The following is a 21231-nucleotide window of genomic DNA, read 5'->3' as shown; positions in this document are numbered from 1 at the left end:
TGACCCACACACCCACTCACACACCCAATCACAGTCCCACTCAGAGACTCATTCACACACTCCCACTCTAATAGGCATCCACTACTCGCAGACCCACTCAGTGATTCATGTACCTACTCAGAGACCCACTCAGAGAATCATGCAGCGAGTCACAGACCCACTCAAAGACTCATACACTTGCTCATGAACCCACTCAGATACCCAGTCATAGCTCCAATCATATACTCACATACCCACTCACACACCCACTCACACCCATTCATCCACTCAGAGGCTAACACCTACTCACAGTTCCACTCAGAAACTCATGCACCCACTCACAGACTCATTCAGACACTCAAACTCATTCTTATAGATGGAGTCCAACTCTCATACAGCCTCTGACAGAACTTCTCAGACAGTTATGCACCCACTGACAGACCCACTCAAACACTTATGCACGCACTCAGAGACACACTCAGAGACTCATGCGTGTTTCTATAGAGGTATTTAGATAGTGATGTACCCAGTGCAATACACCGAATCACCTATAAAGTTATGAATTTTCAATGTGCTGGTGTCTATTCAATGTGTGCTTTTATTTTTTTTATTTGCAATGTTGTTACGAATATTTAAAAAGATTGAAAAATAATCTTTATAAAGACAATGAACAACATTTTGGGCAATCCGGTGGCTCTGAGAAAAGCCTTTGTGTTCATTGTTAGTATGTGACATCTACACATAAGACAGGATGCAGAGCTTCAGGTTGCTGAAAAAAACCCTGTTGTCTCCGTCTGTCAATTGAACTCTATCACTTCCATAAAATCCATGCATGTCAAAACACAGATTGTTGTTGTAGATATAGAGCCCATGTTGTGGTCTCTGAGGAATGCAGAAACAGTTTTTGAGCATGTTTCGTGGCTTTGCCAATCTGTTGACAGAATTGACTTGAACACTTCCATTTCTGCCTTTGGCATACGTTGGAGTTCACCAAGACAGTGTGAGGGAAAAGTGTCATTAATTGTGCAAAGGTATCCTTCATTGGGAATTCCAGTCCTACCTCAGTCAGTTTACATAGGTGATTGCCACCATAGTGCACATCATGAGGTCAGGGAGTTGGAAATCCACAATGCTTTCAACCAAAGGCAGCAATTGATGCCACTTCAACCCTCTCTGGCCAATTCAAGTAATGTCCACAATCGACAAACCCAAGTCCCAATCAATACAACTCTTTCCAGCAGGCTCTCTGTCTCAAAAACAGAGCTGTGGCCCACAATCCACACACTAACCATTTTGTAGTGAGTAGTAAGTAAGCAGTAGCAGACAGGAGAAGGCTGGAGATGAAAGAGACAGTTTTCAAAATGAAAGGCAGGCAAAATGGATGTCAAGTCCTGAGTCAATAAAAGAGAAATTTGATTGGTTGCAGAAAATATGCAGGGTAATACAATTAGGGAGTGTCTTTAGAGGATAAGTAAGTAGATGGTCTATTGTCTCTGGTAAAAAAGTAAAAGTGTAATGCAACCATAGATATTCTTTTAATTCTGAATAGTCAACCACACCTGCTGCAGTTGATTTTGTAACTAGTATGGTCCTTCTAGAATGTGCTGCAAACCTCTGACCTACTGGTTCTAGTGTGCTGCTATGGAGACTGTGCTAAGAGTGTATTGGAGAAAGGGTGTTAAAGAGAGAGTTGTCTGTTTTTTTTGATAAATTAGTGTTTTTGAGACTCATTGCTGCATAATGAGGGTTTAATTTCCTATTGAGGACTTGCTAGTATAGTGTACTGTAGTGTTTTAATGTCATAAAATTAGCAAGCTCAATATGTTTAATGGACCCCCATATTTTTGGGCGAATTTGTTGCGATGATCACGAATATGTACAACTTTCCTACCATCTTTGGCCTCTTTATAAAAGTGCCTTAAAGTGTTAACACCTACTCACCATTCAGAAGAGGATATACAAAACGAAAGAATTTACAATATATTATTTGCTGCCTTTCGTAGTATCAGAGTGCAAAGTTGAAAAGGTTGCCTTGAGTGACGTATCATTTGTATACTTAGTTTTCACATTTCCTGAGAGTATCAATTCTATCTAATAAGAACTGAAAAACGATTTCACCAATTAACTCAATTTTCAGGTATTTGAATTACATCGAATAATGCGATTTTTTATATTAAAAAGGTATACGTGTGTGTGAGGTTGAGAAAAATGAGTATGACATATATAGAAAAGTATTGAAACTACCAGATGATCTATGAGTGGTAGTTTGAGTGTTTTTAATATAATTATTAATAGGTGAGTAAGATGCTATATGAGTGGGAGTATGTAACTGTGTGAGGTGCAGACTTGGTGTGTGAGAAATTGGTTCACAATGTATTGGCCTGAAACTGTAAACTGTATATTTGCTGCTTTACTACATGCTCTAATTTCTAGAAAAAAACTGTTTGCTAAAGATTAAACTTATTCTTAACAAAGTATTAGAAGAGCTGCAAAGTTTTACACATCTATACATAATGTGGTGCTCACAAAAATGTTTTTCTTTGAACTCTGGGACTTGTAGTCCTATTCATTTGATTTTGAAACAAGACTACAAGTCTCAGAATTAAAAGGAAAAAAGCACTGTAGGTGTATATAACGCTTGAACCTGCAAAACTTGACAGATATGTATTAGCTACCCTTTAGAGTAAGTGTGGGTAAACTATAGGGCAGGTTTGTATTTGCTTAGATGGTAAGACACGCCCTTTAACCCCTTCCTTGCTGGGCCGATTCTGCTCCTGTGCTGCAGATTTCAGCGCGGGTGCGGTCATGACGTCCCCCAGCCGTCATCAGCACACGAGCACTGTAGTGCATGACGGCTGGGGGCCGTCATCAGCATGCAAGGGGTTAAAGTAATTCTTAGTCACATATTTAATATGAGAGTGCTAGACATAGATAAATATGCAGTGTTTATACATGGATCAGGTTCTCTTGTTCAGACCTTATCTGTGCACTGTCACTGCCAGATTCACTTGGCATGTAAAAGCTGTTTGTCAAGCCTTAAATCCATGTTTTAGTAGACATAACTGATGCCTGAGATACACTGTAGGTATGTCATAAAGCATGGCGCTTTGTGCTTAAAGGATTGAGAGACAAGCACTTGCCGACCGCTATGCCAAGCACTACATAGAGTGTATCACACATAATGCAACTGGAAAACATGTTTCCAAAGCATAGAGCCTCTCTCTCACCCAGTCACAGAGCGATAAAGGGAGTTATACATTCACTCACATACTCCACACATTTAGTTAAACATCTCATGGCACTACTATAGGTGGACTCCTACACTCACTGAGATATATAGGCAAGTTGTGACAATACCTCATCATTCATCTAGAAAAATAGTCTTTTAAACATGGGTCAGGCCTACTAGTGCAGACCCTGTCTGTGCACTCTTACTGCCAGATTCACTTGGTATGTTAAAGTGTTTGTCAAGTCCAAAATCCATGTTTCAGTACACATAACTGACCTCTGAGACACACTGTATGTATGCCACAAAGCATGGTGGTTTGTGTTTAAAAGATAGAGATGTGCTTTTGAGTTTTAATAAGTTATTCATGCACTTGCAGACCCCCTATGCCAAGCACTATATAAAGTAAACCACCCACAATGCAACTGACAAACATGTTTCCAAGGCATGGAGCCTATCTCTCACCTAGTCACAGAGTGACAAAGGTACTTATATATTCACTCACATACGCAGAAACGACTTATGTATGTTGCAGTATCAAAGGCAGTTACAGACATACGTATATACCCATCTAATACCTAACACAGGCACTAAGGTATTCATTCAGCCACTTACATACACATTAAGACAGCCGTAGTGGTACTAAAAGAGACAGTCACATACCCGCACTTTTACTTAACCATCTCATTGCACTGTTATAGGTGGACTCCCATGCTCACTGAGATTTCTAGGCAAGTAGTGACACAACCTCATCATCCATCCAGACAAATAGTCCTTTAAACATGGGTCAGGCCTACTAGTGCAGACTCTGTCTGTGCACTCACACTGCCAGCTTCACTTGGCATGTAAAAGGAGTTTGTCAAGTCTTGAATCCACATTTTAGTATGCATAACTGACCTCTGAGATATGCTGTAGGTATGCCGTAAAGGAATGAGCTTTGTGCTTAAAAGATTTTGAGATGTCCTTTTTGAGTTTTAGCAAGATACTCATTCACTTGCAGACCCCTATGCCAAGCACTAAATAGAGTATACCACCCATAATGCAACTGACAAACATGTTTCCAAAGCATAGAGCCTCTCTCTTATCCAGTCACAGAGCGCCAGCGGGACTTATACATTCACTCATATACTCAGAAACCACTTATGTATGCAGTAGTATGAAAGAAAATTGCAGACACAACTATATACCCTTCTTATCCCTAACACAGGTGCTGAGGTATTCAGTCATCCACTTACATACACATTTAGACAGCCATAGTGTTACTATAAAAGACAGTCATATACTGGCACAGTTACTTAAATATCTTATAGCTCTTCTGCAGCTGGACTCCTACACTCACTTAGATATGTAGGCAAGAATTGACACAACCTACTCATCCATCCAGACAAATAGTCCTTAAACATTGGTCAGGCCTACTAGCAAAGCATCTGTCTGTACAGTCTCACTGCCTGTTCAAACTGGCATGTAAAAGTCCTTCGTCAAGTGTTAAACTCATGTTTTAGTATACATAACTGTCCTCTAAGATAAGGTGTATGCAGCAATGTCAAAAGTAGTTGCAGACACACCTACATACCCCTCTATTCTCTTGCAGAGGCACTGAGGTATTTGTTCAGCTTCTCACATACACATTTAACACATTTAAGAAGCCACTCAGTAATGGATACGGTAGTATGCCCAGCGAGAGACTAATGGTTACACCGACACAGAAAATACAGGGACATAAACATGAACAGTTATAGATTAATTTCAGCTTTAGTATAATAAGACAACTGCTTTTGCTCGTAATTATAAACTTAAAATATGTAATGTGATAGTATGTAATTAAAAGATAATTTTTTTCTTTTTTTTTTTCTTTTCAGGCATCATTTTGTAGTTATGTACAGACAGTTAAAATGCCATTAAACAGCCATAGAAGAAAGAAACAGAAGCAAAGATACTATCTTCTCATAACTGAGAAAAAAGGGGGAAAATGCGGAGAAAGTGGTGAAAGTGAAAGAGCTGCTGGTAAGAGAAAAAAAAAATTCTTTAAAAAGTTTGTAAACAACTGTAAAGAGAGCTAAATCATGTAAATAAAAAACAAAGTTTGAGATAAACTAAGAAAGGAGAAAAAGTACATGATACGAAGAGTAAAAAAATCAAACACACATGGAGAGAGTTTAACCAGAAGAAAGAGGCAGTTTGAGGGAAACAGAGCTAGAATGTTCCGAAGTAGAGTAATTCAGAATCTAATATGAAGTATGAAAAAGTATACAAGAAGAAGATAAGCAGTCAGACAAATGGAATGTGTTGAGGGCATAGTCGATAAGGCCTTTGGCCTCAAGAGGAAGCGATTTATTTTGATTCTAAACAGAATGAAGACACTGGATTAAATAGTGTTGTCCATGGGGGTAAGAAGCCAAAAAAATGACTTGGTGATAGAAATAATTTTTGCACAGTTTTCAATTGTGAATGGAGATATACTTCTACTACTGAGCTGTTCTTTAACCCATTCTCTGCTAGGCCTCCCCCCCTGTGCTGAGCCTTTTTTTGGCTATTTTGGGTAGTACACGCTTAGGCCCCTGTAACTTTTTGACTACATAAGTAGGCTTTCCTGTTTTCAGTTTCTATTTTTGGGAAATTCTGGTGGGGGTTTTTCAGTTTTTTCGATACCTTAAAAAACTGTGTTTATCAGTGGTTACACATTTTCGTGCCATTAAAAACAACAGAAACAGTGTTTTCCAGTGTTTATGGAATTTTAATTTAATTTTAATTATGGCTTGCTTTCTGCACTGATAGTGCATGTGTATAGGTAGCGTATGCACAGGGTATATAAGGTCCAAATACATCTTTACTGCACCAGAATGACTACAAAGTTAATAGAGTTTTTCATTAACTCTGAAGATTGTAAAGATGCTTTCAGTATACCATCTAGCAAGTGACAAGGATCTCTTACAGGGAAGCACTTCAGCTCAGGTATGAATTTTGACAGACCATCATACAACTTTTTCCTATACGTAGCTAAATTACTGCAAATACAAACAATATCACTCCAATATTTATTGAACTTGGATGGAATTTGTTTCAGCAGCATTCCAAGTGACACTGCGTTCCATGTTTACCAAACAACTGGTTTATTTATGTGAGTAAAATACCCAGGCAAATCCTCAGCAAAACACTAGCACATGAACAGTGGCATTAGCCCAAACATGGTTTGGAAGAAATAATCAAAAAACGTTTTTGCACATTTGGTGTATTTTAATTTCTATTATAAAACATGATTAAATGATAAAAAAGTTTTGGGTACATTTGTATCGATACATGATAAAATATTCCAGCATTATAGCATATGCATGGGTCTAAACATACATCAGGTACATATATATTACAATAAAAAGATGGTTTCCTGTCTACGCGTTTCGACACAACTGTGTCTTCCTCAGGACTGTACCATCATATTTCTATTAATACCAACTCGTGGTTCCGGAATTAGAGCCAATATAGGAGCAGATACAAACGGTAAAAGGTCCCAGAATCAAGTGAGAAGTAGTAGGTTCTCCAATGTTGTTATTTGTAAGAACATCAGCTTTTGACGTTTATCAGCACAATTTACCTCCTGTTTAGGTGACGATTTATGTGAACCGGCTGCATGTGGTTCCCGGCGTCTTTATTTCGTGATCTGCACCATCTTACTGGGTCGACTAATGTGGCCCGGCTTTAGAGGTTGATTGGCGTAGCCTGGCTGCACGCGGTTCCCAGCGTCTCTGATACGTGAGATAAAGAGCTGAACGCGGACCGGTGGCAAATAGATCCCGGCGGTTTCTAGTATTTCGGCAGAGACGCTGGGAACCGCGTGCAGCCAGGCTACGCCAATCAACCTCTAAAGCCGGGCCACATTAGTCGACCCAGTAAGAGGTTACATTGTATTGGCCCCTTCAGGAAGAAATAAAAATGACTCTTTCACTCATCTTTTCCTTTCCATGAATGGCACTTAGTTTGTGGTTGCAAAGGTGTTTTTTCAGTGTTTATATGTTTACACCAGTGATGGCCATTTTCCTTTCGGTGGGGTTTTATCAGTTATTATAGGTTTAAACCTAAAACCAGATAGCCTATACATACGGTATCAACGCCAAATTTGTGTCCTTTTCTTTCAACATCGTGGGGATTCTAAAGGTACCCAGGGTTTGTGGATTTCCCTGGATGGGTCCCAGAAATTATATTTTGTTTTTTTTGTGAAAAATGGGAAAAAGGGCTGCAAATGAAAGTGTCTGGGATTTTCCCTGCAAATGGCATCGAAAAAGTGGTGGTGGTTCTGAAATCACCATCTTCCCAGCTTTCAGGGACAAGCAGACTTTTGTCAGAAAACCATAGTTTTTTGCACAGTTTTGGCATTTTTCAACCTCCTTCGGGTATGAAAGCAATAATGGATCCTGGAAAGCTATATAATTTGGAAAAGTAGACAAAATTCTGAATTCATCAAGGGGTCATTTGTGTAGATCCTTCAAGGTTTCTTTATAGAAACTAGCAGTTAAATATAGGAAAAATTGAAAATTAGTTACAAAATACTGCCTTTTGTGTCAATGTTTTTACATGTAACTTCTTCTAATTATGACACCTATATGAAAGAATTATACTGTTACATCTACTGGACTTTCATGGTTGTGGGGATATATAAGACTTGTAGGTTCACCAAGAGCCCACACCCAAAAACTGATCAGCGACTTGCAATAGATTTTATTATGTACCGGGTATATAGCAATTATTCTGGGAAAATGTGTACATGGAAAAATCGGTATGAAAGACATCTATGTATTTCTGAAATGGGAACAAAATATAGAGTTTAGAAACAGTAGATATTTGCACATTTCCGAAATTGGGAATACTCATACTAGCATGAGAATTATCGATCATTTTTAAAAATCACTTATTTTTTACACATTGTCTTTCATTTGGAAGGCAGAAATGCATCAAAAGTCAATAGGTAATAACAGTTGCTTTACTCATCTGAATGACCCTAAGTCTCCCAATAAAAATGGTACCTCACTTGTGTGGGTAGGCCTAGTGCCCACGACAGGAAATGGCTCAAAACCCAACTTGAACACACCACATTTTCACAATGAAAAATTACCCTTTTTGTGCAAAGTGCCTAGCTGTAGTTTTTGAACCCTAGCTCTGCCGGTGTCTAGGGAAACCTAGCAAACCTATACATTTTTGAATACTAGAAACCCAGGAGAATCCAGTATGGGGTGACCTGACTGCCTCTCACCAGGTTCTGTTACCCAGAATCCCTTGCAAACCTAAAATGTTGTAAAAAAAAAAACAAATGTTCCTAAAACTTCTGTGGTGGAAAGTTCTGGAATTTGCGAGGATCCACAAATTTCTACCCACCCAGCGTTCCCCAAAGTCTTCTGAGAAAAATGGTACCTCACTTGTGTGGGTAGGCCTAGTGCCCGTGACAGGAAACGGCGCAAAATGCAACGTGGACACACCCCAATTTCACAGTGAAAAATGACCCTTTTTTGGCAAAGTGCTTAGCTGTGGTTTTTGTACCCTAGCTCTGCCGGCACCTAGGGATTCCTAGCAAACCTATACATCTTTTAAAACTAGACACCCAGGGGAATCCAGGATGGGGTGACTTGACTGCCTCCCACCAGGTTCTGTTACCTTTAATCCCTTACAAACCTAAAAAATGATCCAAAAAAACACATTTTCCACACATTTCTGTGGTGGAAAGTTCTGGAATCTGCATGGATCCACAAATTTCCACCCACCCCCCATTCCCCAAAGTCATACCAGAAAAATGGTACCTCACTTGTGTGGATCGGCCTAGTGCCCGCGAAAGGAAACGGGGCAAAATGCAACGTGGACACACCTCAATTTCGCAGTGAAAAATGACCCTTTTTTGGCAAAGTGCCTAGCTGTAGTTTTTTAACCCTAGCTCTGCCGGCACCTATGGAAACCTAGCAAACCTATCCATTTTTTAAAACTAGACACCCATGGGTATCTAGGATGTGGTGACTTGACTGCCTCGCACCAGGTTCTGTTACCCAGAATCCCTTGCAAACTTAAAAAAGTGTCAAAAAAACACATTTTCCCCACATTTCTGTTGTGGAAAGTTCTGGAATCTGCGTGGATCCACAAATGTCCACCCAACCCATGTTCCCCAAAGTCTTCCAAGACGAATGGTACCTCGCTTGTGTGGTTCGGCTTAGTGTCCACAAAAGGAAACGGCGTGAAACGCAATGTGGACACACCTCAATATCGCAGTGAAAAATGACCCTTTTTTGGCAAAGTGCCTAGCTGTAGTTTTTGAACCATAGCTCTGCCTGCACCTAGGGAAACCTAGCAAACCTATACATTTTTGAAAACTAGACAGCCAGGGGAATACAGGATGAGGTGACTTTACTGCCTCCCACTAGGTTCTGTTACCCAGAATCCCTTGCAAACCTAAAAGATTGTCCAAAAAGACACATTTTCCCCACATTTCTGTGGTGGAAAGTTCTGGAATCTGCATGGATCCACAGATTTTCACCCACCCCACATTCCCCAAAGTATTTCAAGAAAAATGGTACCTCACTTGTGTGGGTTGGTCAAGTGCCCGGAACAGGAAATGGTGCAAAACACAACGTGGACACACCTCAATTTCGCAGTGAAAAATGACCCTTTTTTGGCAAAGTGCCTAGCTGTAGTTTTTGAACCATAGCTCTGCCGGCACCTAGGGAAACCTAGCAAACCTATACATTTTTTAAAACTAGACACTCAGGGAAATCCAGGATGGGTTGACTTGATGCCTCCCACCAGGTTCGGTTACCCAGAATCCCTGGCAAACCTAAAAAATTATCCCAAAAATAAATTTTCCCCACATTTGTGTGGTGGAAAGATCTGGAATCTGTGTGGATCCATAAATTTTCACCGACCCCGCATTCCCCAAAGTCTCCCAAGAAAAATTTTACCTCACTTGCGTGGGTCAACCTAGTGCCCATGACAGGAAACGGCGCAAAACGCAACATGGACACACCTCAATTTCGCAGTGAAAAATGAACCTTTTTTGGCAAAGTTCCTAGCTGTAGTTTTTTTAAACATAACTCTGCCGGCCCCTAGGGAAACCTAGCAAACCTATACATTTTTTAAAACTAGACACTCAGGGGAATCCAGGATGGGGTTACTTGACTGCCTCCCACCATGCTCTGTTACCCAGAATCCCTTGCAAACCTGCAAACCTAACAAATTGTCAAAAAAAAACATTTTCCCCACATTTCTGTGGTGGAAAGTTCTGGAATCTGCATGGATCCACACATTTCCAACCACCCCGCATTCCCCAAAGTATTCTGGAAAAAAATGGTACCTCATTTGTGTGGGTCAGCCTAGTGCCCGCGACAGGAAATGGCGCAAAACACAACATGGACACACCTCAATTTCGCAGTGAAAAATTACTCTTTTTTGGCAAAGTGCCTAGCTGTAGTATTTTGGTTTACATTTCTTTTATTGATTTTGCAAAAAACAAGAACAACCGAGCCAGTGTGCTCAACAATCATCGGGTTACAACCCAGTATTTTGCTATGGCATGCAATAGGCGTGAAACAATAAAGGAAAAGGAAAAACACCCCCCCTCCTCCTATAAAATTAAATACAACCACCCCAAGAAAGAAACGGTGCTCCAGAAGGAAACCCCCAGAGTATGCTATTTTATTTATTTATTTATTTATGCATTTTTATATAGCGCAGACTTTACCCGAAGGCGTCAGAGCGCTTCACAATAGGTGATGCTAGATAGCGGGCGCAGCAGGAGCAGATGGTAAGAAGGATCCACAAGATTTAGGAGTCTGAGATATTTGGGGCAGGTGAGCTCTGTGAATTCAGATGTCAACAGTGCTAGGAAGGGTGGCCACAAGTCATAAAAGGAAGCCCCTGGGTTGGTAAAGGAAAGATAAATCTTCTCCATGCTTAGAGCAGTCCATAATCTGTGGAGCCAGCCTAGTCGTGTAGGGACGGTCCTAGAACCCCAGTGCGTCGGACATTCTGGACCGACGCGCCCAAGGCCAGCGCCATCTGCTTGCCCCTCTGAGCTGTAGTTTTTTAACCCTAGCTCAGCCGGCACCTAGGGAAACCTAGTAAACCTATATATTTTTTAAAACTAGACACCCAGGGGATTTGTGCCTGCACGGTGATTCCACACAAAAATATGTGGACAATGTGTTTTTTTCAGCTAAATTTGAGGTTTGCAGGGCATTCTGGATAGGAAAACATTAGGGGATCCACGCATGCCATACCTCATTGGACTCCCCCGGGTGTCTAGTTTTCAAAAATGTTTGGGTTTGGTACTTTCCCAAGATAGCCGCCGAGCCCAGGGCCAAAATCTCAGGTCGCCCCCCCCAAAACCAGGTAGTTTTGCTATAGCTAATTTGGAAGTCTCCACAGTACGATTTAGGCCATTTCCTGTTGCAGCCACTATGCATACCGACACAAGTGAGGAACCATTTTTATCGGGAGACCTGGGAGAACACTGGGTGGGAGGAAATTTGTGGTTCCACGCAGATTACAGAACTTTTCCACACACAAATTTGAGAAAAAAGAGCATTGTTCGGCAAAATGTGAGGTTTACAAGGGATTCTGGGTAGGAGAATGATGGGGGACCCATGCAAGCCATACCTTGCTGGACTGCCCCGGGTGTCTAGTTTGCAGAAATGTGTGGGTTTGGTAGATTTCCCTAAATGGCTGCCAAGCCCCGGGCCAAAAACCCTTGGGACCCCCATGCAAAACCAGGTTGGTTTGTGCTAGGTAATTTTGGTGTTGCCTCAATAGGTTTTGGGCCCTTGCCTGTTGCGGGTCCTTGACCCACCTATGCAAGTGAGGTACCATTTTTATCAGGAGACCTGGGGTAATGCTGCGTGGGAGGAAATTTGTGGACCCACGCAAATTCCAGAACTTTCCTACATAGAAATTTGAGAAAAAAGTGTATTTTTCAACAAAATTTGAAGTTTGCAGGGGATTCTGGGTAGGAGAATGATGGGGGACCCACGCAAACCATACCTCGCTGGGCTCCCTTGGATGTCTAGTTTCCAGAAATATGTGGGTTTGGTAGGTTTCCCTAGATGGGTACCTAGCCCCGGGCCAAAAACCCATGGGAGCCCCCTTGCAAAACCAGATTGGTTTGTGATAGGTTATTTCGATGTCCCCTCAATAGATTTTGGGCCCCTGCCTGTCGCCGGTCCTTGACTCACCCACGCAAGTGAGGTACCATTTTTATCAAGAGACCAGGGGGAACGCGGAGTGGGAGGACATTTGTGAATCCACGCAGATTCCAGAACTTTCCACCACAGAAATGTGAGAAAAAAAGTGAATTTTCCAGCAAAATTTGAGGTTTGCAGGGGATTCTGGGTAGGAGAATAATGGGGACCCACGCAAGCAATACCTCGCTGGACTCCCTAGGATGTCTAGTTTCCAGAAATGTATAGGTTAGGTAGGTTTCCCTAGATGGCCGCTGAGCCACGGGCCAAAAACTCATGGGACCACCTTGCAAAACCAGGTTGGTTTGTGATAGGTAATTTTGATTTCGCATCAATAGGTTTTGGGCCATTCCCTGCCACGGGTACTTGGCCCACCCATACAAGTACGGTACCATTTCTATTGGGATACTTGGAGAAATTCTGGGGGGTTGGAAATTTGTTTTTACTTTCTGCAGTGTGAACATTTGGGCCCAATAATGCAAGACAAATGTCACAGTCACATTTTGAGGTTTGCAGGACATTGTGGGTAAGATAAATTGTTGGGATCCACAAGAGAGACATCACCATGCACTCCCATGGGTGTTTAGTTTACGACAAAAACTACAGTTGTTAGGTTATTCTTAGATGAAATGTACAGCTTGACAGAGAGACAAAACAGACAAAGATTACTGCACAGCCATCTATTCCTCAAGCACACACACATAGTGGTTGAATTTGGCACAAGGGTGAGTGATGGTTCAGTATATAAAATTGTATTAACAAGAGATTTCACAAAAATGAAATGCACTGTCAATAATTAAATGGACAAAAAACTGAACCAGTAACTCGCAGCTCGTGAGCTGTAAAGCCACGTCAAGGTACCAACCGCTTTACAGGCCATTCACACACCTTTCATACATGATACACACAAGACCATTCACACCATCAGGCAAAAAACCAACACATTACAACATTCACACAAAAAAGGACAAGGTACACCCTGCTTGACAAAAATAGAAAAGACACATTTTTATGCACAACCACCTACTCCTCAAGCACACATACAAACTGGTTGGATTTGGCACCAGGGTGAGTGATGGTTCAGTATATACAGTTGTATTAACCAGAGATTTTACAAAAATGAAATGCACTGTTAATTGAAAGGGCAAGAAACTGAACCATTGACTCACAGCTTGTGAGCTGTAAAGCCACGACAAGGCACCAACCTCTTTACAGGCCATTCATACACTTTTTATGCATATGACACATACAAAACCATTCACAACGCCACCCGCGGGCCCAGTACATTACAACACTCATACCAGCAGACAACAGTATTCAAGGGCCCGTCACTTTCACACGCCCACATTCCTGACACAGCAACCACACCAGCTCACGGGTTTGGCTAGGAGTGTGTGTAGTGACCAGCATCTAGTCACTACTCACACACCACCAGCAAAGCACCAGTCCACGTACACCACCAGCCGAGCACCAGTCGACGCACACCGCTAGCCAAGCGCCAGTCCACACACACTGCCGGCCAAGCGCCAGTCCATGCACACCACCAGCCAAGCGCCAGTCCACCCACATCACTAGCCAAGTGCCAGTGCAAACACACCACCAGCCAAGCGCCAGTACAAACATTCTTCCCGCCAAGTACCAATCAAAACACACTGCCAGCCAAGCGCCAATCAAAACACACCACCAGCCAAGCCCCAATCAAAACACACCGCCGGCCAAGCGCCAGTCCACGCACACCGCCAGCCAAGTGCCAATCCAAACACACTGCCAGCCAAGTGCCAGACCACGCACACCGCCAGACAAGCGCCACTCCACGCACACAGCCATCACATTTAGGATTTTTTTATATAAATAAGAAAAAACAAACAAATTACAATTAGATACAAATCTACTAACACAAAATATGAAACTAAACAAATGCCAACCTTGAAACTGAACACAAATTGTTAAACAATAGAGGCCAGGCAGTTCACTTTACCACTCATGGGTGCTCTCAAAAATTATTTTGCGTGTGGTACATTCTAAAACAAACAGGCACACACAGCCACGGTTAGAAGGACACTCAGGGCAGTACATACAAGTATCCGTCTGCATACCTCTTCGCGAACTGACTCTGCATCTCCTACTGGGAAAGTCTTTTGAGGGTGTGAGAGGAATGTGATCAGGAAAGTGACAACATCCTCCACCACTCCAACTCTAGGAACACTTGCCTGTTCCACTAAACCAAGGCTGCCTATAACAGAGTCCTGAAACTTAGCAAAAGTCATCTTTGACTCAGGACAAGAATCCTGGAACACAACAAAAGCATTAAAGGTTTCCAAGTGGAAAATATGAATATCCAACTTTTTGGACCAAATGTAAGCCTTATGAAGAGCAGCATAAGGTTCCAGCCTCTGATCCACTCTGTCAACACCACCTTGTGCCTATTATAGTCTAAAATGCACACAGGTTTGCGCACTCCAGCAATGTGACCTCAAACAGTCACAGGTGCAGTGCTTTCATCATGGATGGTAGTCAGTATGTAGACATCTCTCCTGTCTGAAAACTTCACTGCTACACGCTCTTCCCAATGCAACATACTGCACTGTCCCCGCACAAGCTTTTGACAAACAAGTTCTTTTGGGAAACCTTTACGGTTAGAGCGGATTGTGCCACTAGCAACAGTGTCCACTTTGGCCAATTCCCTGAACAACCGCACACCAGTGTAGAAGTTATCTACATATAAATGGTGACCTTTGTTAAAAAATCCTCTATCAAGTTCCCACACAATTTTCTCAGTCATTCCAAAAGTGGACGGACAACCAGGGGGTTAATCCTGGATTCCTTACTGGTGTACATGCTGAAATTAGAGACATATCCAGTCCTACTGCCACACAGCATATACAGCCTAATTCCATAGCGTGCCCTCTTACTAGGAATGTATTGCCTAAAAACCAAGGGGCCCTTGAATAACACCAAAGACTCATCCACTGCATTTTCTTTCCCTGGAGCATAGATCTCAGAAAATTAATCAACAAAGTGATCAATGACAGGTTGAATCTTAAAAAGACGGTCACAATCAGGGTGATCTCGTGGTAACGCTAAATCATTATCAACAAAATGCATCATCCGCTGCAGAAGCAAATACCAATCATGACTCATGACTGCTGGAAATATAGCTGTTGCCATCAAGGGACTAGTAGACCAATATGAAGACATTGATGGCTTCTTTAGCAAGCCAATCAAAAAAGTTAAACCCAAGAACTTCTTCAGCTCTTCCAGATTTGTGGGAGTCCACCGGGTAGGTCTTGAGTGGGGTTTAAGGCTGGCACTGTTGTCCCTCAAAAAGTGTTTGGCATACAAATTAGTTTGCTCAACAACCTCTGCCAAAAACACTTCGTCCATAAAAAATTGAAACAAATTTATCGACAAAAAGTTTTCAGTATTCACTCTACACCCTGGAACACCAGTAACGTCTGGCAATGCCGGCTGCACCATGCCTGGGGCAACACAGAGGTCAGCACTTTCAACGGGAAGCCTTGAAGCCCCAGGCTGCAGCCCAGATGCCTCTTGCCGCACTATACCAACGGGAAGCCTTGCAGCCCCAGATGCCTCTTGCCGCACTACACCAACGAGAAGCCTTGCAGCCACAGGCTGCAGCCCAGACGCCTTTTGCCACACTACACCAACGGGAAGGCTTGCCGCCCCAGGCTGCAGCCCAGATGCCTCTTGCGACACTATTGGCACATCAATGTCCTCCTTTAACACAGGCACTTCATCCGCACTAAGAGTAGCTTCATATGCACTTAGAGTACCTTCATCATCCGATGATTCCATGTGGAGAGAAAACTCATTACCTGAATCGTCCCCTGTCTCCTCTGCCTCGGATGCAGAGTCACTCTCTGAGCCATGGTCAGAGGAAGACTCAAAAAGCATACCAACAACCTGCTGAGCAGTAATCCTGTGGCTAGCCATTATCCTTACTAAGAAAGGAGACTGCACAAACAAGTCAACAACAACCAACACTGTGCAAAACAAGTAAGTAAAAAAATGTATGCCTTTATCACAAAGATCTATATACTCAAAAACTATACGATTCACTTACAAGAGACAGCTATACTAACCAGCACCTACTCTGCAGAGACACAGCAAAAACCAACAATATCCCACTAGAAAGAAAAAACAAAACCAATTACTCACAAGACAACAAAATACACATCGAGCAAAAATGTAAAAAGTTTTTAACACTCAAAAAACAGAAGCCAAACATACTGCTATTATTACACCATTTGCAAAAAACTCATTCATGCTGAAAAATAAAACTCATTTACATTGTACAAAAAAAGTCTCTTACCAAACACATGCAACTACACAAACAGCAGAACCACCAGTAATGAAACCGCAACCGAGAACAGTCTAAAGAGCATAAGCCTTGATGGAGTGGTTCCGTCATAAGCACAGCCCAAACCATGCTCATGACGGAACTGCTCCGCCATGAGCATCGAAGGGGTTAAGGAAGAAAGCTATTTCCAAGAGAACACAGTAGTGTATGCAGTTGATGAATCTACACAATGTTATGAGATGAAGGATGGTACTCCTATTTCAAAAGAGGCGATGGTAGCTAGAAATGTAAAGGGAGTGATTTCTGAAGAGATACAGGGAAGGCGTTGAGAGGCCCCTGTATACAAATGGAACTGTAGCAGTGTTTGCAATATTCAACAGCAATTAATTGATATATTGAGAACTTTCCTATGTAAGTTTCCAAGCAGAAGTCTACAACAGAAAATTGTGGCTTTGCAAGGATTAGATCCATGCAAAGTAAGGAAGTAAGCTAATTTACAGAGACACTCACTAACCAAATAAAATGTGCCAAAGCACCTTTCATCATTTCAGAATGTTAGCTGTACACCACTCGCAAATGCGAACATTAGTTAGGAGGCTTAACTATGTTAAAACTCCTGCCCTATGTTTAGGAAAAATGAATAGAGCTCTTTTGCATGGTACAGAAGCAGAGGTAGAAAAAGTTTGTGATGATGTTCACTTTCGTTTCTTGGGTCCTGAAGAAGAGTGTAGGGAAAATGAGGAGTTGGTACCTGCAGGTGTAGCAGGACAATACACAGGTATTACTATTGATAACTTTCAAGAAGAGATTAGAAAGTTTAACACAGTCTATTCAGAGAAACCGAACTGTGTTTGTATATGTTGCCGATGCACTCACAACAAAAGTCAAACTTGTCTGCAAAAAATTAAGAAGATAACAGAGATAAATGGCAAGAATTTGAAGCTTATTTATTTTTAGAGGAATGCTTTGATTGTTCCATAACAAGTTAGAATTAGTTCCAATCCCACAAGAACTTGATGTTTTAAATGTCTATGAATCAGTTCTGATACAATGTGCACATCCATTCCAAGCTATAGTTCGTATGGTGGCTAAAACAGGGAACTTACCTCTAACACAGTTACAGATAGATCTTAAAATTAGAGTTGTGTGCTTGCAATTACATTTCATATTATTTACAGACAAGGGAACCCAAAATAATTGGTCTGGGACCTTGGGAATCAGTATGCTACAAACACAGTGGTCCCTCACAAGGACGATGGGAGAGAAGTAATAAATATAGACATTCAATTAGATCTATTTTTCGCTATCCAGCCAGAAAGGAAGACCTTTGCTATTTCAGAATTTGTGATACAAAAATAAAAATAAAGTGGGAACAAAACCTTGCTTCCAGCAAGAAAAGGACAAACAGAAAAGGCTCAGGCACATACTCCACTGGAGTAGGTGGTAGGTATGATGAGTGGCCTGTACAAATACCAGCAGCTGAGTACAGATCAACTAGACTATATTCAGAAGATCCTTGATTTCGCCAGTGTATTCCATATATATTTCATCTACTATTTGAGAGCGACTTGTCAGGGCTATCTTATCAGGGCTATCTTATGCAGTAAATCACATTCTCAAAGCAGGAGTGAATCTGCTACATCTCACAGCAAGGGAATTTGTTGACAAGTGGAAGGAAAAGACGAAAACCCGTAATACAACTTGATTCATTTTATGGCGTGCCAAAGTGTCACCAACGACTATTGGTATCATCGTCACAGTGAGCTGGAATGCATGGTGATAAACCTAGGACCACATACTTGGTTTCGAACACTGAGTCGTGCTGCATATGCATAGGATGACCTGCTTGAATTCTTGTGAGAAGCAAACTCAAACATAAAGGACATCAAAGTGAAGACAGCTGCAATACTTAGCTCATTGGACCCTGTAAGTGTTTGCAGATATTTCAACTGTAGGTTTCAAGCCATGATGTATTTTATCTGCAACAAAAGTAATCCCCCTCTTGGTGAAGTAAATGATTTCTTTTGGCGCAAAGAGTATCAAGCAAGAGGTGCTCCTCATATTCACATGCTGTTATGGAGAAAAGATCCACAGAAATTTGAAACAGAGTGTGATGAGTCTGTCTTGAGTTTCGTATGTGACATATGCGATACCAAAAGACGGTGGTGAAAGGAGCTCGAGACCACAAATTCTACAATTTCAAACTCATAGATGTGGGAAGAATATTTATCAAAAATACAGATGTCATTTTGGATTCACCGACATGTCATTTCTGAAGGAAGGGAAAACAGCTTTTTGTCTACAGTCAGACATACACGGAAATGGAATACAACAAAAAATACATACAATCTCAGAAGAGGAGAGCCTTCAAAATATATTAATTACTACAACCCTGTTATTCTGAAGTTGTGGGATGCAAAAATGGATCTACAATTTGTTGCAGACAACTCTATTGCTCGCTATGTGACTTCATATATAATAGAAATGAAATAGATGTGGGAGGAGATTTCTGCAGAAAAGAGTCATATCAAGAAATGTTACAGTTTCAGCTTGAAAATTCTTTCCCGCAGAGAATAAGGTCCCTATGAGTGTTCAGACAGCTTGAGTTCATCTAATTTGTTTTCATAAGTCAAGAGGAATTGTATGGGTACGTCTAAGCCTTACAAGCAGTTGCAATAGAGTACTTAAGTCTTTCCCATAAATACAGTATCTTGCACAATCTGATCCAGATAGTAGAGACATTCTGAAAATGAATATGTTGCATATATACTACCCCTGAGGGAGTCCACATCTTCAAAACAGGTGTCTCTATGAAGTACTTCTATATTACAGATATAGAAGTAATGTAACTGAAAACATAGAAATAGGGAAATAGGCAATACTTGGAGCTAATGGTTGTTTGGTGAGACACAAGAAAGGGAATCTAATTAACCTTTGAAAGCTTAGTTGCTAAAATCCTGGGAGAAGAGAGTGTTTCTACTTGGCACTTTTGCAGTTGTTCAAGCCATGGCATGCTGATTCAGAATTACTTGGACACTATGACTGTTACAAAGACTCTTTCAATGTTGTGAAAGACAGCATTGAGATGATATTGAACAGGAAGAAACCATTGCTCCCAAAATAGCCAAGGAGAGATCCCAAAGCAGACACAATTCTGGACCACTGACTCAAGATCCTCTTGGAGAGCCAATTATTCAAAATGAAGCAGCTATAGCTATGAATGAAGTGGAGAGTGCAATGCAGCAAGCATGAGAGGAAACTGTTCATTTCAAATAGTTAGTTGATTAACTGAATGATGAAGATAGAAACATGTTTAATGAAGTTAAAGATAAAATAGAGCATGGACTTCTCCACGAGAAGAAACAATGTGAATGTTCTCCGTATGACCAATATTAATATGCATCAGTGGTCATCCTGGCACTGGAAAAAGCTTTCTAATTAAAGTTCTGACTGGTTTTCTACAGAAGACTACATAATCAAATGTGTCATATGTAGTAACACCACTAATGGGATTAGCTGCACACAACATTAAAGGCATTACTTTACCTTGTCTACTAATGCCACCTGTTGAAAATAAACTAGAATACCAGAAATTATCTGGTGAACCTTGTTTGAAGGTATCAAGAGTACTGAAGAATCTAAAGCTTTTAATCATTGATGAGGTCAGCACGGAATCCAAGGTAATGCTTGCATTCATACACTTAATAATGCAAGCAGATTTTAAAAACAAACTACAATGTGCTCTTTGGAGGAAAGCATTTGAATGTATTTGGTGACCTACTGCTACTTACCCCCGCAAAAGCACAACCTGTTTTCAAAACTCTTGTCCATAATGAAACAAGCAATTTTCTGGGGAGCATTGGCAATGTAAATATTTGATTACACTTTGAATACAAGGAACTAGTGAAACATATGTGTCAAGCTTCTGATGTGGATTATGAAACTATTGTTAAGGACATTAGAATAGGAGTTCTAACAAATGATGGAAATGTGCTTCAGAAAGTCGACTTATCAAAAAACTATTTCTATCTAACATTACAGCAGTAGAAATAATGTACAATTTCATTGCAGAACAGAAATTCATAGTCTGTTTAATGTCTACACTGCAAGAGTGCTCCAACTTCAACAAACAATTACTAAAACTGGAGAAAGAAGAGATTTTGGAGATTACAGCTGTCAATAAAATGGAACATCAGGTTAGTGGCAATACTGCTCACAGAAAAACTAGAAGCAAAATTAGGTACTTTGGAGAAGTCTGTATCCAGGGCTGCAGGATTAGAAAAGCATTTAAGAGTGTGCAAGAACAGTCGAGTAATTTTGCAGTGTTATTTAAATTTGAAGAAGGGTTAGTAAATGGTGCAATGAGTAAGGTTATTGATTTCATTATTTTTTCTGAATAGAGATGAGTTTGAATACTTGGCCATACAATTAGATCAGCTTGATGGCATGCAGCAGATTGGCCGATATAGTGTATGTTGTTTGATAGTGAAAGACTTATATGT

This window comes from Lissotriton helveticus, chromosome 2_1 (genome assembly GCF_964261635.1).
Source record: "Lissotriton helveticus chromosome 2_1, aLisHel1.1, whole genome shotgun sequence".
NCBI classification, from domain to species: Eukaryota; Metazoa; Chordata; class Amphibia; order Caudata; family Salamandridae; genus Lissotriton; species Lissotriton helveticus.
This window is presented reverse-complemented; position numbering follows the sequence as displayed.